Raw genomic sequence first — 22,534 nt, 5'->3', positions numbered from 1 at the left:
GTCATACTATTACATTTGAAAAAAAAGTTATAGGTCGCTGTGCATTTCAGAAAACAGATAACAAAAACCATGTGTGAAATGATGCGCAAGGAAAAGTAAAAATCGACCTGTTTCAAGATTTTTGACAAAAATCCCTTATATTCAAATTTTGGATTTTCTTCCAATTAAAAATTCCACTCTGTATGTAAAAAATTGTTTCTCAAAGACGACTTTGTTTTTAGAAAATGTGAAAAGTTTAAAAGTTTTAAGGTCAACAAAATTATTTTCAATTATGGAGGAAAACGCATATTTCTTGTGATTGTCAATCTGTAAGTCAATAAGTATATCTCATCGGCGACGCAGCTCGCTGGAGTTCCACTCGGTTTTAATTCTAGGCACGACCCTTCCATTTTTCATACACATATGTCATCTTAAACGCTCACAATTTTGTGACTGCACCCTCAAATCCTTTAAAAACAGACGGGTCAGGTTACTTTGCGTTTTATATTAAAAGCTTAAACGTGTTGGAAGGTTAACACAACTAAATCTGTAAGATCTCATTGTGATTGTACATACTTGTGCTAGATAGTCATGTTAGAATTTACGATTCAATGTGTATTTAAATTTAATTAAAATCACTTCTAGTGATATCTAGTGATATATTACGAGTTTGAATACAACTTGTGGGAACGTTTAATATTTATTTTTCTGTTAATTGGTGGCTGATTAAAATTATGTAAATATATCAGGCGTAAATGAAAAATGAATAATTTATAACTGTGGGTAAGTGCTAATGCAGGTGTCAGGCATCCAAGATAAACTTGTCATTTAGCTATCGAATGAATTCTGTTTCACGCTGAATGTATTAAAGTAAGTGCATATTTTAACGTTTAATTGAATACTGTTAATTAAAATCATTTTTGTGGTTCAGAAAAATTCTCGTATTTAGCGTTAATTAATTTCATAATTTTTGTAGTCTGCAATTTGTACAATTCCTTAAATTATTTTAATTTACTTAATAATTTTGTAGATTTATCTTATAAATATATTTTTACAGCAACATGTTTTCTACTTTGTACCATAATTAGCAAGTTAAAGAATGCAATTATACATAGGATTATCCATTTATCAAATTTCGTTAAACTGTCAGAGTTTGAAACTACAGTTCGTAGTATTTGCCGCATAGTTAGTTTAATCTAGAATAACGAAATAAAAGTGAAAAAACAAGAAGTAAAACTGGCAAACTGGAATATAAACTCAATAAAGTAAAATATCCAACTTTAAAATTCTGTAGCAAAAATGCATTTTGTAAACAGATGCAATACATTGGCAAATAAAATACCCAAGATACATGTCACACGTGCTATAATTTATAACCGTATTTCAGTTTGATCGGTCTAATGTCGTTACTCAAATTGACATGAAATTTCGCATACTGAAAGCCACAATTTGAAACAGACAGATTACATCCATTATTGAAATCAACTTAAATATAAACTAGAGGATGAAACGTAATTCTGTGTTTGACACGTGGCTTCATCATAGTGAAGTAGCAACACTAACTAATTAATATTTACTTGTTTCTGTATTAATTCAAACTGGGATACAACGAGGCACGTAAGTGAGGGCATATGTATTTTATATAAAGCACAAGAGGAAAGCTCGAAACGGATCTAATTGTAGATACCAGTATTAAATCGATTTACAGAGAGCGAGCGAACTTTTAACATAATTGGTTACGGCAGGACGAATAAACTACTTATAAGCAACATGAATATCTGATTTTCTTAATAATTCAGTAGAAGGGGTTTATTGCGGTGTCTCAAGAGAAAATGCGGGTTGAAGACAGGAAGTGGTAGTCGAAAATATTCTGTACATAAATGAACAGAAACTTAAATGTGTGTGTGCCGACACTATAAAAAAATGTTTTAAAAATAATTTTAAAGGCCACTTGTTTGAAACAATTTTTGCTAACTTTGATAATCCACGGAGGGTTCAAGGCAGAAGGAAATGTCCGAAGCTGTGTAATAAATTTTGAAAAACTAAGTTGTTATTGACGTTGCAGCGATTTTATTTGCAAAATAAATATTTATGTGCAAGATGTGGCCCGGGTTATATGGCAACATTCTTCATGTTTGCGTGAAAGTTTAATGTCTGGAGGAATAGGAGATACTCGTGCAAACTGTAACACAGAGATGGGTTACCATACAAAGCACCATAATATATAACCTATGTTTGGCTATATCTACGTGTCCCGCATTACCTGCATAGGTGCAAGAATATTTCACTTTGGTCGGTGTTAATAATGCAGAACACAGTTTCTCTTTTGTTATGTGGCGGCTTTTAGCGCTTTCAGGTTGTATGTATTCCTATAGCTCAGTCCTACATTACCAGTTTTAGCAACCTTACTTTATAGTGTAAATTAGTCTCTTATATGCTACAGATGCAATGTTTAAAGTTGTGTAAACATCATTAAGTATGCGTCTGCCGCTGTACACACGTTGGAGAATTGAATTTCCATTTGGGAAATTTAATACCGGAAGAGTTATGCGATGCTCCCTTTCGGTTAAGCTCGCCTCTAGAAAATGTTTTAAAAACATTAAAAGAATTCATCCCGCTAGAAACACATCGTCTCGGGGTGAAGTCCGATCAACAATTTTGAGTATACATATACATGCATCAATGTTTAAAATATTTTTATCCACAATCATAAAGTAATAATCAAAGTTCTTTGCATGTAAATATTTAAAAAGTACGACATTTCAAGAATTGATATAAAATGTGACTGTTCAGGTTGGGAAGTGGTCACTTCCTTTTCAGTTTTCGGGTTGACAAGTAGCCGTTTCCCAACCTATGTTTTTTAAAGTTTTTGTTGCTCGTACAGCAGCTTTCCTGAGTTTTCCATGATTTCACTATAATCATTAATATCAGATGATTTCCTACAGATATAGCTAAGGAACAAATACAAACGACGCGACGTTACTTTGACGTAGCCTTTGATAGCAGAATATTTTGTTTATTGCCTATTTAATAAAAACGCAAAATGCAATTTCAAGATTTGATTTTTTTATTGACTTTCTATTTTTTTAAACTGTATTATTGTATACAAACCTTGGTGGTCGTTGTTTCATGGTACCTCGGCGCTTCGCACCTTGGTCATCAAATTTCGCGTTGAGAATGAAGCACTTTCAACCTCGATAAATCTACTATTACTTGGTTTTTAAAGCTAAAATTTTTATTTTTTGAAGTAAGGTGATACTTAAACTGTATGATATTAGTAAAAATTGTGAAACATTGATCGAGTATGGGTAGAACTTGTGAGTAGATATGTTGAAAAGTTTTCTTGAATTTTAGAGTGAAATCTTATAACAGTTCTAACTGTGCTCGCAAGACTAGTTGGTGCATGAATGTCCATACTTTGATGCAATCAAAGATGGATTTGTGACTGCAAAACGAAATAAAAAATCAATTTAGCAAAAAGTTTGAGAGCACAAATAGAGAAGAAAGTTAGTCAATTCAAGCGAAACTAACTAGAGTTGTAAAAGGCGTCTAGTGGTAAAGTAATAAATGCTTTCAAATTTTAAAAGTTATTCACTTTGGTCGGAGTTAACACCACAGAAAATGGTGAAAATTTACTGTGATTATTGTAGCTTATTTAACTTTTCCCACATTTTGTAAATTAATTAATGCAACTAAAGCGGGATATTATCCCTCCATGTAGTAAATAACAAACTTATATATTTATGTTTAATCCATTGGTTAGTAATTTCGCTATGAATACACCCGAAGAGAGTCTCTCATATATCATAATTAGCAGAGCTTAGAAGCTTTGTGCATTGGCTTTGAGTCCATGTTGTAGTCTTGTATCGTTCCTAACGGTAATCCTTTTACCAGTCCAAAGTTTCAAATCCCTGTCAAACGAACTAATAGTAATAAACAAGATAACAACAAACAACAACATATTTTAATTAGTTCACGGAAGCGGGGCTTTAAATCTCGCAAGATGAACAATTCGTGTGATTATATTATGTGGTTTCAGAAATTTTGTTTTTTTAATTTTCTGTTGAAATACTTGTTCAAGTTTTGTCCTCCAGTCGAGTTAAACTCGTAATTACAGTTTATTGGCATTTCCTGCACCGAAGTTGAGTTAGTTGAACTTTACTTAATTGTTTAGAAAACCATTTAGTGAGTTGGTAACACAATAAAAGAGAATGAAACAATTCTTCCACATGTCATGTTCAATCGGGGTGTGATGTGCGAAAACGTGGGTCACTCCACGGTTAGCGAATTCGGTTCGGCGAACTTATCAAACAGTGCAGGAAAATGGAGCGTTTTCTCGATTCTGCATTATTTACGATTTGGCTTGGCAGCTATGTTATTAAAGAAGTAAATCAAATACTGCACCTGTATTCCAGCCCGGTTACTGTCAGTGCATGTCAGGTTTTTTTTGTTAATACTTTATTAAAATGTACGGCATAGCGCGATATTACTGAATTCGGGTTAACTTTTTGTTATTTAAATATGGCGGCGACATGCACCGATATATTTTGAGTCTCGACAACCTCGTCTGAATAATTTATGTTTAAATTGAAACATGTCCGTTCCGGAGACACGAATACATAAATTTTGCGACCCGAATCCGCATTATGGCTCAATTTTCTTCTTCGAGCAGATGTCAGAAGTGTGGGGTTACCATAGAGTGTACTCCAGAAGCGGCCAAAGCCAATAGCTTTGATAAATCAACGCGAGCCTCAGGGAGTGCCAGGATTTACACCGCAGGAAGGACGCAATGCAGGAACCTGTGATGCTGATACAGACACCTAGAAATTTTCTTTCATAAAGCAAAGCAAAACTAAGTTTAGTATAACTATCCGCAATTGTGTATCGCAAACATTCTGACCGTAATTTCATAAGCCAACAAACACTGTTTTCGTTACATTATATAGGGAATCAACTTTCCCTAAAGCTAAATTTAAAATAAACCAACGATAAAACTAATTAACTCAGTTAAACTTTTTACTGTACAAACTTAACACTTATTTTCAATATGTCTCTTTGTGTTTCTCACAATAAGAATTCGCTTGTCAACAGTTCTAACTCCCTCCTCTTGTTAGCATTGTTTGTGGACTTTTCACATGTTTCATCTGCAATGTGTTAATTATACGAAAATGTGTTGAGAGCTTTATTATCGTGCTAATTTCATACACTAGTTCTCTGATTAAGAACAAAGTGTGCACTTCAGAACGTGAGGACTTATTTTGTGTAGGATACATAATGATTTAATTTTCCAAATTGCTTTATCTTTGCTTTAAACCTTATTAGTGAATAAAAGCATTATTTAAGTTGGGTGATCTACGTGTTTAACAAAGAAAAGAAATCTGCTGAAATGCCGACGAGAGTAAAATGAACAAAAATGTTGGTCCGTTGAGGGTGATACATGGACGATACTTTACTACTTCGAAATTGGCTCGAAGTAGTAGCAAATGGTCGCTATTGGAAAACAATAACTAAAACTTAGACAATGTTCCTGCAACTTAAGCTTATCTTTTTATCATCCATTATTAAATTTTAATACCTATTTATTCAAAAATTTTAAACCTGACCCTTTTTTATATTTGAATAATTATATTACTAAGTACTTTTCTTTATTTTTTTATGCTTGGAAACAATCTAAACAATGTCTTTCTAAGAACAAAGGAAGACTTGTCTACTTGCTATAATCTGAACATAAATGAATATTTATGTCTAGTAATCTGGCAAACACATCGATTCAGCTTATACTCGTACACAATGCGTGTAATTGGGTGAACGGTGCTTTTGGAACAGACCAGCGAGACTAGACAAGGTAATTTCTTGCATCGACTCAACTCATGTCTGATCTAAAACGTTATCAGCTTTCATATATGCATGGCATTACCACTTCAATAGCACACAATGGTTCAATTTACTTCCCGCCACGATAATCGACCCACATTTTCATGCAAGCAACTTTAATTGCTTCAGGAAAAATTTGACAAAAGCTTGAATTATAAATTATGTGACGTAAAAGTCTTCAACAATAGAATTTCATGTTGCTTTGTAATCTTTGTATACTATAAACACTCGGTTCTGCATTTCAAGCCGGATAGTATTAAATCAAGTTTTACAGATTATAATGGAAAATCAATACAAGAATTGCGAGAATAATAATGTAGGTAAATATTTTTAAATAGTATTTTACGTTATAAGTGCGGTAAAATAAATATTACAGTACGAATGAGATAAAGAGACGAAGGAGCCTAGTCCTAAATCTTAAAATGAGTCCTGAAAGAGACCTTTCAGATGTATATCCTTATGTAGGTATTTTATTTCATACTGTTTCAAAAAAATTACAAAAATAAACTGATTTGTTTTTTTATTGTTAAAGATATCAATCCGGTAAGTGTTGTTTAGTTACACTTACCAGCTCTAATAAATGGAGTCGGAAAGGTTAATTTACCGGACAGTATGAACTCAAGTTTTAATTGTGCCTTAGTTGCTGAAAACAAGAGTTTTAGTAAGTACCTAAACTCTATTGGGTGTTGACAAAATCCTTCTGAACTAATATTTTCCCGGTTCTCTTACAATAATACTTAACATAATATCTTTCACAATTACACATAACTATACATATTTTAAGCTTTCAGTAATTTGTTTGTTTTCCAATTCCACATCTACATAGATCATACTGATTTCCTATTCTTTCTATTTTATTTCACGCTTTTATTTTTATGTATTTACTTTTTTTCTAAAATATTTTTTAGGTACAACATCGAGACTTTAGTAAAAGAAATATGCATCCTGATATACCTACAAATATGATCTCTGAGGGTAATTCTTCAAAATCGATAATAACATGTTTAAAAAAATTGTTAAAACTTGCAAAAATAGGCACAAAAAAAGTGTCTCCATCTTAAAAAAACGGTTAAAATAAAACGGTAAAAATTTTGAATAATTTTTTTTTTGTTGTTACCTCAAATGTTACCGATGACTAGTAATATACATTTTGGGATAAAGTACTCAAAAGGTTTAAAATTCGTTTATGTTGCATTATTTTGATATTTTTTTCGACACCAATGTGGAGGTTTCACACTCTACAAGGTGATTCATGAGGAATAATGAGCCTGACCAAATTCTCGATCAACCACCATTACTCTTCGCAAGTTATTTTGCGACAACTGTAATGTTGGTTGCATCAAAAATTTGGTCAGGCTCATTATTCCTCGTGAATCACTCTGTATATGTCAACAAAAGTCTACAAATAGATTAACAAGTTAATTTAATGTAAAAGGCGTTCTTCGGCTCATGCTCCCAGTCGGTTGGTAAACGATAATAAAACGTCGCATTGTTTGAGAGTTGATTTTTGATTTAATTTCAAAGAGTCAAAACAAATAATAGCCGTCGTGGATTCATTTATTGCAATATGTATAATGGGTTGCTGCGAAAAAGATTTTAAAAATAATCCTCTCCTGAATAACGCTGTATTGATAAAAATATTGAAATCAAATTATAAGCAATTATAAGCATGTAGTAAAATTATTTTTGTAAGAAAATTTCTGAAAAAGAAACGCGCTTGATTTAGACGTTCATTCTTCTTTTATTTATGTTAATTTAAACATTTTATGTAAAATTAAAAGTAATAATTAAAGTAAAGACACTGCATCAGAAAAGTGTAGGCAATTTTGTAAGTAGGTATTGTTATTTGTTTGTTTTGATTGGTATATCTGTCCAATAAAGTCCATTACATTTCTGGTAATTTCGTCCAATGCGATTGCCATGACGTTTTACGAACTTGACATTTTCCAGGTCATTCCATTTGTAATACTGATTTCATTTGAGTAGAAAACATCCACATCAAATTTTCCTAATGGTAGATGTGGATTTTGCAGTTAACTAAGCTAATTGTTTAGGGTCCTGCTAATTGCAGCATTATCTTACTCTAAAAGCTCAAAAAGCCGTCTAGAAACGCAATTATCCTCGAAAAATGCCATTACACGGTTATTTTTCCTTCATCACGAACGCCGGGTCACATGTTCAATCATCTGTAACACGAAAGTGCAACAAACATAGCTTTTACATATCTGCGAAGTTGAACCCGACCGCTGTGGTCGCATTACAGCAAAGCATGTGTCAACGCTTTAAGCGTCACCTTAGCCGCACATTCTTACGGTCCAAATTCCTTTGTTTCTGTTGTTCTAGCAGTGTTCTCACCGTAACAGCGAAGCAACTGAAAGTGCATACAATTTCAAACCTTATTTCTGTTAAATATAGAGAGCTTTTCAAGCTCCTGGCGCAATGCGGTACCGTTGCGAGCTCGGCAGGAGCTACAGCTTTCGTTTCAGGAGCGTTGCTGTGTTCTATTCGGCCGATGATGGCCGAAACTGTTCGATTTTCAGGTGATGGGTCGTGAAATATCAATGAAAATGAACGAGATGCGAATGGTCCGTTTTGAGTAGTCGTTTTTGCGAATTACTACGATGTACAGTTTTCTTTCACACTCTCTTACGCCAGTCTAACTGTCTTTGTCACGGTGTTTCGTGACAAAGCTGCTAGTGGAAATCTCGGTTTTTCATGTCATAAACATTATTTTTTATACTAGAACTTTCAGAATTTAACGTGACACGTTAAAATATTATTCCGAGGAATTATGTGGATATAGTATGAAGCAAACGAAAAACTTTCGGGTTTCTCTGATTTTTACCCAAATTCCGCTGTCGGTTCTAATCATTCGTTTTTTTTAATAGAATTTTATCTTTATTAAAACAGACATTTCCTCCATATGGAAAAGATTGGAAGCAGGCGTATGTGATTGACATAAAATTGATTCTACAACTTTTCAAATTTAAACAGAAGCTTTATTGGAAAAATGACATCTATTTACAAGATGTGATTTAAAGAACTAGAGAAACTTACAACACAAAGCAAAATTAAAACTGAATGTTTTATTTTTTTTAATTATCGTATGGGTACATAGTAAATTAATGTAGGGTGCTATAGTCACTTAATTCGCCCTTTTGCAATTACCAATTGAAAACAGTAATCAAAGGGAGTGTAAGTCAAACTTACCTTTACCTTTTTGAAATGTCATGATGAAATTGAGTTGAAAAAAATCTTGAAATCTAAATTTGGGGTTTTCTATTTATTTCAACATAAGTACTTTGTAATAAAACTGAATGCACCATAATTTATCATAATATAACCATAATATAACAAAAATTTACGAAAAAATTGTTCAGTGTAATTTTTGCTCAAATACGATTGGTTTGCTAGTTGTTAACAATTTAATAAAATGAGCGGAGCATTCATCTTCTTACACTTTGCATATTTATCTAACGCATGATGCAAATTATTATACTCTTACTCTTAGTGTTTTAATTTCGGTATACCAAATAAGAATATTTCTATTTATCGAGAAAAATTTACTACTTACCTACTATATGAACACATGAATCAATATAAATATTTTACAATACGAAATATATCGAGAAATTTATACAAGTTTCCCAATCATCAAATCATCACAGTTTTAAAAATGTATTGTTTTTTTCACTATCATAAAATGAATCATAAAGAAAGTCTATTTTAGTGTTAAGTACATAAGTAAGACCAGAGTTCATGCTAAATATGTGGAAGTCGCGACTGGTTGTTCACCTATGCGGGTCATCATCATCATTATTATTGGTGTCATTATTCTCAAGGGTCATCTTCGTGTCTATACTGCGTAATATTTAATTAAACCATTACAGGTTAAAAAGGGTGTTTACTAAGGTATTTCCGTTTTACATACCTTTTAGAAATTTTCTTAATGCAAATATTATGGCCGTAATTATTTTCAGGATGTTGACGATAAGCTAAAGAGCCAATTAATCGTACTACTAAAACAAGATTTTTGTTGGAAAAAATATCTATATACAGCATTAGCTGTTTAATTTTTTTGTGATTTTTCAGTAACACACTAATGGACCCAATAATAATGCAAAAGCTTCAAAAATACAATGATGATTCTTTCTTATTCTCTTTTTTTCTTTAATTTTGGACTATGAATCATTTTTCACAATGTGAAGTTTCACTTAACAAACTCAGAAAGCTCCATTGCATACAAAAAAAATTAATGAGGGCGACAAAAAAAATTAATGAGGGCGACAAAAACTAATATCTATAGTAATTCTTTACAGAAAATAACACACATTATTTTTAGTTTAATCTTTACCTAAAAATAGAAACAGACATTATGTTTTTATTCAGTGATCCATTTTTGTGAGTGATTTTTTAGTTATAATAAAGGGAAAAATTATTCTCTTAAGTTCTGTTCTCTCAAAATTTGTTGTTATACAAGCTACAAGTTTCGGCTTTTTTTTGAGATAGCCATCTTCAGGCAATATTATTTTGTTCACTTCCGACCCTGCCCAATACTTCTACATCATTTCATGAAAACATTTTTTTTTGTGTTTTTGTCCTGCTATGTAGTTGCTATAGTGTTTATGTTGGATGAAATTAATAAAAACTTTCTCAGCTGCGTAATTAATTATATGACAAAATCATTAGTCACTGTTATTCAATTTCCCAGATATAAGCTTGCTCTATAACCGTAGAGTAAGTTACAGTGCGGTGCGCACAGCTTTTCAAACACTTTACTATTTTTAAATTTTTCAAAATTGACAAGATTTCTACTAATAAAACACAAACTAAATTAAACAGTTATAGATCGTTTTATTATGTCTGCACTCTGCATCAACAATGATATCATGAATTCGCATCATGAACTTATTGGGGGACACACTTACTTGGCGCGAATAATAGAGCTATGAATTTAGCACTTAGTAAGCCGTGAAGTCTCAATTAACCGGCCAATTAGGTGTTCCTTCGTCGATCCTGTCAACTTCTAAATGTCCAACATCCTTCTGGATAAAAAAATCGGACAATGCGAAATAATTGCCAGACTATTGTTCCTGAGTATTGATTGTCTGCGTGTTGGGGAATAAGAGGAATTAAACGATTGCATTGTGTTTTCTTCTCATTGGGGGTTATTTTACGGATGAAATATTGCTTGCTTTAATTAGTAATTGAAGGCTGTCCACTGCAAAGCGTTCCACCTTAATACCAGGTGAATTTGATTAATTTCATTTAAAATGTAAAATTGGAAGTCTGTAATCTAAATAATTCAGGTGCGTTGGTTAAATTGAGCTTTATTGGTGTCTCGAGTTGTAAAAAAGTGAAAATTTTTTGATATTGTTACCCAGTTAAAGTATTTTTGCAAAAAAATTACAAATGTTTACAAAGTGTGACATTACATAATATGTACCTAGTGTACTATTATATTAGCATGAGACTGAAACGTCTATTGTAATCAAAATTCTTGATGACTTGAAAATCCATTTTTGTTAAAAACAAATATAAAATAAACATGTAAATATATACAAGTATTACTAAGATATAGTTTTATTAGTTATTACGCCATTTGTTTATTTTTGAAAATTTAAAAGCTTTGCATTTCTTTTTCACTTATTATGAATAAAAAATGTTGATTTGAAGTTCCATTTTCATAATAAATTTTAATAAACATTTAAAATTTAAAATGGTTTCTTGTCAAACTCAAGGAAACAAATCGAATCAATAATCGCTATATTCTCTCTTGCTGTTACATAATAAATCGAGGGTAATCCTAAATTTGAATACTTAAATATGTACTTAGGAAATAAAATAAACTTAAAAAAATATTTGAAAAAACAACAACGTACTTTGTAGTAAAATACAATTTTATTTTTTTACTAATCCACACACAAAACATGTGTTTTTCATTACTTCATTTTTATTTAAGTAGGTAACCTTTTTCCTACCATACTCGTAGATACCTGCATAGAAAGAAGATTCACATGGTAGCTCTAACTAAGAAATCTTCCCTATACATTACGATGGCACTTAAGTTCAATATTCAAATTCTTGTTTTGCTACTTATTGTAGTTGACTTTTCTACTATATATACATTGTACATTCGAGTAAAGCAGTGATGTGTAAATAACATTTGCTTCCTGACTGCATTGCAACAAGCGAAAAACGTTTCTCGCAATGGATTTATTTCTCATTCTCTTTTATCCACTGAAACTTTAAAAGCTGAAAAATTACCGTCAAATCGCTAGAAATTATCTAATAATATCTCTTTATGGGCTTTTCCGTCACAGTTTTTTAATTTACGATCAAAGAGTTCGAAAACGCTTTTCTGCAATTTACATTGTGAAAATATCACAACTGCATTACAAACGGATTTTACTATGTGGTCGTGGCATAAATCAGTTTTTATTACCTGTAACTGCAAAACTAATTTCAATAAATCTATATATTTTACACTATCTAATAATAAATTCGATAGTATTCGACTTACTCAGTGTAGTCGATTCGAACACAGATAATATTTTAAAGGATAAAAGGACTTAGCTGAATAGGACCTTTTAAAATTGCTTTGTAGGAATCGTTCCTATCAATTTAAAACAATTATAACAATCACAATTGCAAACATAAATTGTGTTTAATCTCACTTAAGCCTTTAATAAAACGTTGCGGAATTTATACATTGTCATTCCAGAAGAAAATACTATTGCGAATTGTGCAGTTATTCAAACAGACGTGTAGGGTGCGTCAACTTGTTTCCCTTTCTAATTACTTTCAAATTTTGTTTATGTTATTGGGGTGAATTAGCATTAAACGCAAAGCATTTGTGGCAAAGAAATCTAATTTAATATTGCGGATCCCTTGTTTCAATTTTAGACACTCATTTTTCTGAAAAAAAACATACAAGCGTTTGGAAATACTCTAAATTTTTAATTAACAAATTGCACACACATTCTGAATAAATATGGCAACAAAATTTCAACTCAATATAAACTATTCATCATTTTAACAAAGATTTTTATTTTTTGTTAACAATTATGTAAAAATATTTAAATGTGGCAAAATGAAAATGTAGTTTAATTTATTTAAAAGAATATTTTGCGATGTCTAATTCCCACACTCAAAAAACAAAATTCATATCATATAATTAGTTTTCATTATGAAAAAAGTGCCAAAATTGTATAATAAAATTGATAAAATGAAAATATTTAGAGATAGCCTTGAAGTAAGGTAAGGTAGCTGTTTAGAAAAAGAAAGATTTAAGAAAATATTTGCCCAATTGTGTAACTACACAGAAGCAAGTAAATATAAATAAAGCTTTCCACTTGACGAAAAAATCAATACATTTGTCTGCTATAGCCAAGTAAATTACAGTAATTTAGATAGAATATTTCAAGTCTAGTGTACATACGTAGATTCATTTTCCTTTCAGAAAAATTAAATAAATTTTTATTAAGTACAATATAAAGCGTGAAAAACTTTGCGAAAGCTAATATACTTGCCACAAAATTTGCTGAGTCATATTCTTTAATTATTTGTTTGTTGCTAGTCATGTAAATCTTAATTTAATTCAGATCAATAAAAATGTAAAAGCACATTGCCGAATAATTAAACAAACTTCCCAACAGATATTTATTTCTGAAACAAAGAACAAATTTTGCTGACAGTTGTGCACTGAATTGATCAAAAAATCAAATGCAGACGTTACCGACTTTTGAACAGATTAGAGTCGGTAGCTTTAATACAAGATATTAGGTATTTTTCTCCGGTTTCACTATCATTACCAATAACAATTTTCTATTACGACAGCGGCAACCTGTAATATTGAGACGTTATCAGTTTATGGGGCGACGTGTGCTGCTGAAGCATACAGTGATGTGGATGATAACGGGAATATACCTACATCTGTGAGCCAACCCACGCTGTACGGATATGATCGAGGATATCATCGTTTTATTATGAATTGTTCCATTGCATTTGCATTTTGCACGGCAGATTTCATATACATATTTCAGGATTACACACACTTTGCGGTGCTGACAACGAAATATCAAAATAGAGAGTTGAAAATAGTCTTTTTAAAAATGCAACCAACAGTGGATTTTACTTATACAAATTCGAAAAAAAATATATGCATTAAATTTTTTTATTTAAAGACATTTATATTTTGAATAGGTAGTAGAATGTTAGTTGCGTGAGGACCGAGGACGATATTGATAGCGTGTATGAATCCTTAATTAGAATGACCTAAAAGAGCTGTTGTGATTTAATTAAAATTATCCAACCAATTGTTATAAATGTATAAATAAAAAGTGTTAAAACTATACATTTTCCAAAGTATATCTGGTTCAAAAAACAGATGTTGTAGTTTTGTGTGGTAGCTCGAAAAACGAATTTCACCCATTTTCCTCATAAAATAAGGAAACAGTCAACAGTTCGCAATGCGTATGGCTTTGTGAAAATCCTGCTCTTCAATTTAAACGCAAATGAAGATGAAGAAATGTTGGCGCTTTACCACAATATTCAGCACTCTGAGAATGCGTATTACTTTATCTCTGGAAACACAAAAAATGGGGTTGTGGCAGTTAACTTTTTAGAGTAAAACAACTATAAAAATTAGGAGTTATCAACTGCTACTATAGAAGAGATTAAAAATGTTTTGTAAAAAAAAATTACAATTATAATATTTTAGGGTCTTCGGATATATTTGATGCGCTGTATTTTTTTTTAAATTAAATGCTGCTTCTTGAATTCATGAACATTCATCTCTCCCCGTCCGTTTTGAATGATTGAATAAAAGTTATTACAGATGATATACCCATACATCAATAACTGTCAAGTGACTTTGATGAAATAATAATCAATCTGTACAGGCACTTGAATGATATAAAATCAATTCTTTGGTAAGCAACAATTCCCAAAAGCACGTAGTCTGTTTAACATAATCGATATTATGATAGACTGATATGCATGCTTGAATTACAAATTTAAAATATGGATTTTATGTACAACAGCTGGCATTTCCTAGAAATTTTTGAATTATTGATTCAGGTGATACGTCATGTTTATGATTCAATTATGGTAAACATAAGGGTGAGGTGATGTTATCATTACCTGTTTCGGGAACATACGCTTTCAAAATGACTGTCTCATAGCAAATTTTCATAAAAATGTAAACAACTGACAAGATAAATATTGTACATACACATTTTGGCTTTGAACAAAACAAGTGTAAAACCTAATGTATGTATTATGCAAATGGGTTTAAAAATTCTTCTAAAACTATTTATTAAATGACTTACTTTTTCAAACATTGAAGTTTGTTTCACTTCAAATAATGATCCCAATACTTTTGTTAATATTTAAGGCACATGCAAGAACCACAATTGGTAGATAATGGTTGAGAACCAGTACAGGATAAGTTTGTGCACGCTACTCACATAAAGTAAACTGGGCTTCGACACTTACGACCCGAATTTATGTAATTTAAGGGTAATTGAATGTTTAACCACTTCACAGGAAATCGTACTAGCCACTTACAGAAACTTAGTGGTTTATACTTCGCAAAGAATTAACGAAAGTGGAAGTTCAGAATAATCTGACAAAAACGAATGGTACTATTACTTTTGTTCCGTAATTAAATTCCGTATTGATTTCCAATTACGACCTAAAACACTATTTGTATCCTAATTTTATTATGTACCTATAAGATATTATGTTAGTCATCTCAAATACAGAGAAAAAAATAAACACCTTTTTAAAAAAAAAAATGTAAAACCTCCGAAGCAGGTGATAACATTTTTGTAAGGCTTTACAAAATTAAATTTAAGCATTAAGCGCCCTTAAATCCATTGCACTGTAAAACCTCGAAAGGAAAACTTAGAATTAGGACATCCCACAATCCAATCCTACGTAGTGGGTTCAGGAAAAATCACTTCATTCAAAGTTAATAATAATGCGCAAAGTTTTTATTAATCTTTTCCGTAAGAGTTTCCTGTAGTAGAAATCGAGTATTTCTGTAAGAAAGTTACGCCTGTTTCAAGCCTGGAATTGGAAGTAATTTCCACCCCAAATGAAAAAATGTGTCTAAGTTACTTGGTCCGTACCTACCAGCCTACCGATCGATGCAAAATAATCTAGAACAACTCAGAATGTTACGAGCAAAGTTCCTATTCGCACACCTCGACAAATTACCACCGGAATTGCCGCGGCTTGCCTCTTGAAAATTACAACGCACGTACTATAGCTGCGTTTTCACTCCCACGTTGTAATTCCAAAGCGACGCAGATAAGACAAAGTCAATTACTGCTTTACAAGACCATTGTGGTCTAGAATCGATTTAAAGGTTTTTTTTAATTTGCAGAATTTTGATTGCAACATTCTCGCTAGCTTAATTATAAAAAAAATGGCAACAACAGTATTTGTACAAATTTGATGAGTGTTGTGTTCCTCACCAACTGGTTGACGTAACTTATTTAGTAATTAACTGCCGTGGAACAGTTAAAACTTGTAGTTTGTATTGTAATCCAGCTTTGTTACTAAATGCTTTCAAAAGAAATATATTTAAGTGCTGTCAAAAATGTTAGTTGTCCGTAATATACTACTCGTACAAGTATAAACAAAAAACTAAACTAATATACTCCAGTTCAAAATTATTTCTAATAATTCTATTGTTTAAAAACAGGAAAAAAAACAATTTTTATTTGTTAATAATATACGTACCATTATTTATTTTAACTTTCTGCGGTTTTATCAAATATCCTGTATGTACGAGTTTGTGTGTAACTCTACTATCTACATAACAATATTTTAATCACTTTTTTTGTTTTTAAAGTGTTTTTTAGTGTTGTTAAATTAATCTGTTGTTAGCTTTAGTTTTAACATTTATCCCGAGAGCAGATCGGTTGCAATATGGTGGAGGCGCCGGGAAATAATATAAAAATATCATATAAAAACAACAAGTTTGACACTTTGCAGTTTGCCACCATTGTCTTCAATTTTATTTCCAATAATAAACATAAACCCTTTAAAATATTGTGAAGTTATTTTCTTTTTTTAAATATTCAACTGCACTGAATTAAACAAAAATATCAGTAACATACGTCACCATATGTACTTAACTTATTTAATCCTTAAAAATTTTCAACAACAGGTCAGCTATTTTGATTTATGTGGTAAAACTTTACGCAAATAAAATTAGGTTTTTTTGCGTCAATTCAAGCAGTTTTACACTCACTTTAAAACCGTTTGATAAAAAAATGTCTTACTTTCTACTTGTAATACCAATATTGAAACAAAAATTGTTAAAATAATGTTATATAAAGAAAATTAAATTTCTCTCTAAGTCCAAATCTTCCACAAGATTAAGATACTTTGAGCCTTGCGTAATTTTAACCCTTGTGTGAATTCAGCCTTAAAATCAGACGAAATTTTATTACTCACCGTCGTCTGTTAAATTATTTCGATTTATCAATAAATCTTGCTAAAAGCTTTTTCACCGTTCCGCATCTTATATTTAAGTCGCAAGGGGTACGAATGCGAAAAATAGTCATCCTCTAGATCATTTATATTTCTGTCACCACGTTTTAGTAAATTAGGAAACGTACTCGGCAAAATTACAAAGAGTAGATAGATATATTTTTTAACAACACATATGCATTAAAAAAACTGCTAAGTGCAATTTTTTTTAGTTAAATACTTAGGAAAGTGTCACTGTATTCAGCAATAATATAGTTATTAACATAACATCTAAGTTGACATTTAAACATTTAAAAGTCGACCGCCTACGAATACACCTTTACATAGCTCACACGAATTTACATACGACACGGTAGGCGCAAATTGCAAACCTATTTATAAGACAAATGATTCTAAATAGGTTTAGAAATTGAAAGGTTACATCTTGTCACAAAAGCAATTAAACCACGTTGATACTTTTCTGACCTCCTACGTGCAAAAAGTTTGATTAATTCAATACAAAATTAATAATAATTTAAAATTGTATTAAGATCAATAATGGCATTGTAAACTCATTACGCGATTGTGTATTTGAAACAAATAAATAAGTACTATTGATTTCCTTTAATATGCATTGTTATCTATCAATAACCCCCAATTTACCTTTAGTTTTTAGACATAAAGAATTAAACAATTTATATAAATGATTATACAGTGAGCGGCAAAATTATGGAATAATCTTATTTATTAAAACTGAAAAAAAATTATTTTAACAAAATTGCTAGAGCAGGTCAATTTCCTTTTTAAAAAATACAAAATTCTCAACTTGATTTAAAATTGAATTTTGGTTTTTTGTTGATATTATTTCACTTTTTTGGTACTTTTTCTTCGAAAACTTTATGTAACATATAATATATTGAGTGTTGTCATTTTGACAATTAAAAGATCTATCAAATTGGTTAAAAAAATTAAGGGTTTTCATTTACAAAAATGTCGATGACAATACTCAAAAATCAAAAAATGTGAAATCTTAAACAAAGTTAAAAATTGTGCATTTTTGCCACAACAAAATATTTTCAGGTTTAATAAGATTATTGCATAATTTTGCCGCTCACTGTATACTTGTATTACGTTAAATTAATTAAATTATTTTTTTGGTGATAAGTTTTATAATTTGAAATAAACTTATTATGGTCCTAGTGCATAGACTAAATTACTTTTCTGATGCTCTTTTTTATTTACGCCAAAATATAAACATTTAGATGAAGAATTATTTGGAATATTTACGAACACACAAAAATTGCCTCATAATAGATGGGTTTAGGAATTTCAGCCAATATGAAAAACTCGGAAACACTGTTTTATAAAACAAATTAAATTTACGCGGAGAATTACATTTAATTGCAATGCCATGAATGAAATTGTATTATAAAAATTTATATTTTTTACTCTACTAAATTGGTTCGCCGTTTAGTTACGGGTGAATATGTTTTACTATTTGGAAAAAATCGTTGATGGTGCGTATGAGCGAGAAATCATATATTGGCTTATTACACCGTAAAAGCAGAAGATTTGCTCGAGACACGATGCGGAAAAATAAGAAGAGAAAGGAAAGAAAATAAGCCTCAGCATGCACGTAACGCCATAAATTTACCTTGCAATAATCCAAAAACACGACAAAATAATTTGTTGAAACAGTCCAAGCACAACGATATATTTATTTCACAGACAGCTTAAATTGACAAAAATTGTTTTTTACTGTTTTTCACTTTGGTGTAAAGTTTAAGAGCCTATGCAATGTCCTGGATGTGGCAAAGTTAATCAAACAAGCAGCAATTTGACACAAGTTTTGTGCTATCATGTGGTCGGAAAACTCGTGGTGAGTGCGGAAAAACTGGTGAATATCACCAATTCGCTACTTCGACAACGGTAAACTGGAGCTGGATTTATCCAGGGAAACCCGGCAAAAGTCGCGCTGGCGCAGAGAGGGCGACTTCGTCCGCTCATTACTGCGATAATTGTACGAGTTTAAGGGTTGATTGCGTTTTTCCCTAGTTTGTAAGAGTTAGAATTGTGATTATTCGCAGGATATTAACCAATTTGGACTTTTTGTCGATGCAATTGATTAAAGGACATTTTTAGGACCGGTAAAACTTTTCTCTAGATTTATGACTTTTAATAAGCACACGAGTGATAAATTACCCAAGGTCGGAAGTGAGTTTTCTGCAAAACGAATTATTTTTATCATATTCTATATTCTGCTAATAAAAACTCTTATAACATATACACGCTAATAGCCATATTATGTCATTTATCATAGCGCAAATTCGATACTGCCATTTCACTTATTTATGTTGTTGAATCGATAAATTAGAATGCCAATCAACAAACAAATTCAATGAGTTCAAAATACATACTGCGAATAGGCGAACTTTGCTCAATTGATTTCATTGATGTTCATGGTTTACGTAATTAAAAAAAATATTTACCTCTAAGTGCATTTGTAAATGACAAGGCAATAATACACCTGTAATTATTAAAATGTAGAGAGCCAAATATTTTATTTAAAATTTTATTTAACTTAACAAAATTAATATAAGAACTAAGATAGATATAGAAGTGACATTAAGTTAATTGTAATCACACATCAGATTAACTGATTACGTGTCGAAATTGAACCAACCAAATGCTCAAATTCATTCGCGCATTAACTTTTAGCAACGAATTAATTTTTAATTCGTCTTCTAACCAAAGTGTTTCTGTTTTATAAAGAATTAAAGATATCTACTAGGATTTAGTATTACAAAACAATATAAAAAAACCAAGACTATCTAGATCAGGATGTTTAATTGCAGATTCAAACTAATTCCAAATCTAAATGTGTTTCGGCACTGAGATGTTGCTATAGGCAACATAATGTCATGAACGTGATAATTATAACAATATTGTGACTTGAAGCAAAACGAAATGAAGCTAACGGAGCAATTAATACTTTAAAGTAAATTGTAAACTAAATAATATGTCGATATGTAGAGTCACAAAAATGTATTCAAGAGAATACACATATTTATATGCTCAATATGTAAGATGCGAACAAGAAATAGAACAAGAAACACCAGTAATTTCTATTAGTCATTTTTTTTATTTTGATATACTTCTACAGGGTCGCTAAAAAGTATGGATACAGCTAAATATTTTCAGAACGGTTTAGCAGAGCACGTTGACATTTGGGAAACAGTTTACTTATTTTTTGTTCAATGTTCAGGCGGCAAAAAGCTAACGATAGGTAATGATATGTCCAAGACAAAAATAATACATTTTTTAAAATTCAATTAGCTCGATAATTGTTTTAAAGTTTTGATTAAAATAAGGTATGCACAGAACTCAAGAAAAAGTGCTCTTCTTAGAAATATTAAATTTGACCCTTTTTGCCATTTAAAAAAATCAAGTTTGCCTTGTATCACCAGAACAAATAAAATAAAAGTTTGATAAACATCTGAGGTGGTGGAATATACAAATAAATAACCCAAATTTCAATAAATTTTGATGAATAGTTTTTATAATATTTAATTGTATCCATACTATTTAGCGACCTTGTATATGTAATTATAAAAATGTTGATATTTTATGATATGTTATGCTTGTTTTACATATGTACAAATAATACTAGAAAGGTCACTAGTGTACATTTAACTAACACAAATCGAAAATTATTGCTCAATTTTTCTGACAATTTTTTTTTGAAAAAAAACATACTATTACCACATTGTTTCAATAAATATTTAAAGATACATAGACAACGTAGTCCGGTCAAAATAGGCATTTCAAATAACTAAAATTCCGACAGAGCTAAATTTTGGTGGAGATCTTTGGTACACCATTAGGAATAAAGTGTCAACATCCCCATCGATCCCATGTGTGCTAAAAAAGTTATTCGGGATCAAAGGTCAAAATTTGACGTTTTTTACAAAGAGTAGATAGATATATTTTTTAAGAACACATATGCATTAAAAAAACTGCTAAGTGCAATTTTTTTTTAGTCTATAGTTTAGATTTTTTTCGAAAACGGTAAGTTATATCAAAAAAGTAGCCCAGACAAAAACTATAGATCTTAAAATTATCTACAAAAATGGTCCTTCTACTTTTTTTTCTAAGAATCACCATTCCTGAGATATCGCGATGCTAAAAGTTGAAGGTGTCACGTTCTACATGATATGCACATACAGAGTGCGCCAGAACTCGCGCCCCAAAGAAAAATGCTATGTAGGGTAAGGTACCGGGAACATGGAAAAAATTAAAAAAAAATTCTATCTATAAAAATTTCGAAATTCTATCTCTCTTTTGACATTTATTTTTTGACATTTTTTATGTCATGTCTATTTAATAATACTGATGACCATGTATATGTTTTTTCATAATTATTTGATAAAGGTACAAAAATTTTGTCAGTAAAAACCACAAATAACATTAAACAGAGTTACAGTTTAGGATACAGCTTCCTTGTTTCCGATTCTAATAGCCTGCAGCAAAAAAACTTGGAAAATTATTTTTCCAACAGAAATAAATGAGTCAAAGTGCAAAATTTAAACTCTCATAACTTTGAAATTTTTATAGATAGATTTTTTTTATAATTTTTTCTATGTTTCTGGTACCTTACCCTACATGGCATTTGTCTTTGGGGCGCGAGTTCTGGCGCACTCTATTTGTGCATATGATGTAGAACGTTATTCCTTCAACTTTTAGAATATCGATATCTCAGGAATGGTGATTCTTAGAAAAAAAATATAAAGACCATTTTTGTACATAATTTTAAGATCTATAATTTTTGTCTGGGCTACTTTTTTGATAAAACTTACCGTTTTCGAAAAAAAGCTAAAAAACGTCCAATTTTGACCTTTGACCCCGAATAACTTTTTTAGCACACATGGGATCGATGGGGAGTTTTGACATTTTATTTTTAATGGTGTACCCAAGGTCCCCACCAAAATTTAGCTCTGTCGGAGGTTTCGTTATTTGACCACTATTTTTATGATTAATTTGACCGCACTAACGCTGCACTATGTCTTAAACTACCTTATAGTACGAGAGATATTAATAATTTTGTCTGCAAACGTTATGCAACTGATAATGATCTTCGTTAGATCCATGTACGAGTACATACGAGTATGTAGGTAGAAAATTTTGCCTGTCTTCA

The 22,534-nt window shown here is 31.0% G+C and overlaps 1 protein-coding gene across 1 annotated transcript in view; it reads right to left on the bottom strand.

The window, feature by feature from the left end:
* LOC123014292 (irregular chiasm C-roughest protein-like) overlaps nt 1–19,127 on the bottom strand; it is a 224,724-nt gene extending 205,597 nt beyond the window's left edge. The window contains exon 1 of the mRNA XM_044413333.1: nt 18,995–19,127. The gene's annotated coding sequence lies outside the window, so the exon portion shown is untranslated. The remainder of the gene's footprint in view (nt 1–18,994) is intronic.
* Nucleotides 19,128–22,534: the final 3,407 nt, after the last annotated feature.

The sequence above is a fragment of the Tribolium madens genome, unplaced genomic scaffold (genome assembly GCF_015345945.1).
Source record: "Tribolium madens isolate multiple individuals breed KSU strain unplaced genomic scaffold, Tmad_KSU_1.1 Scaffold_97;HRSCAF=244;Tcas5.2_LG3a, whole genome shotgun sequence".
Taxonomy (NCBI): Eukaryota; Metazoa; Arthropoda; class Insecta; order Coleoptera; family Tenebrionidae; genus Tribolium; species Tribolium madens.
This window is presented reverse-complemented; position numbering and strand designations above follow the sequence as displayed.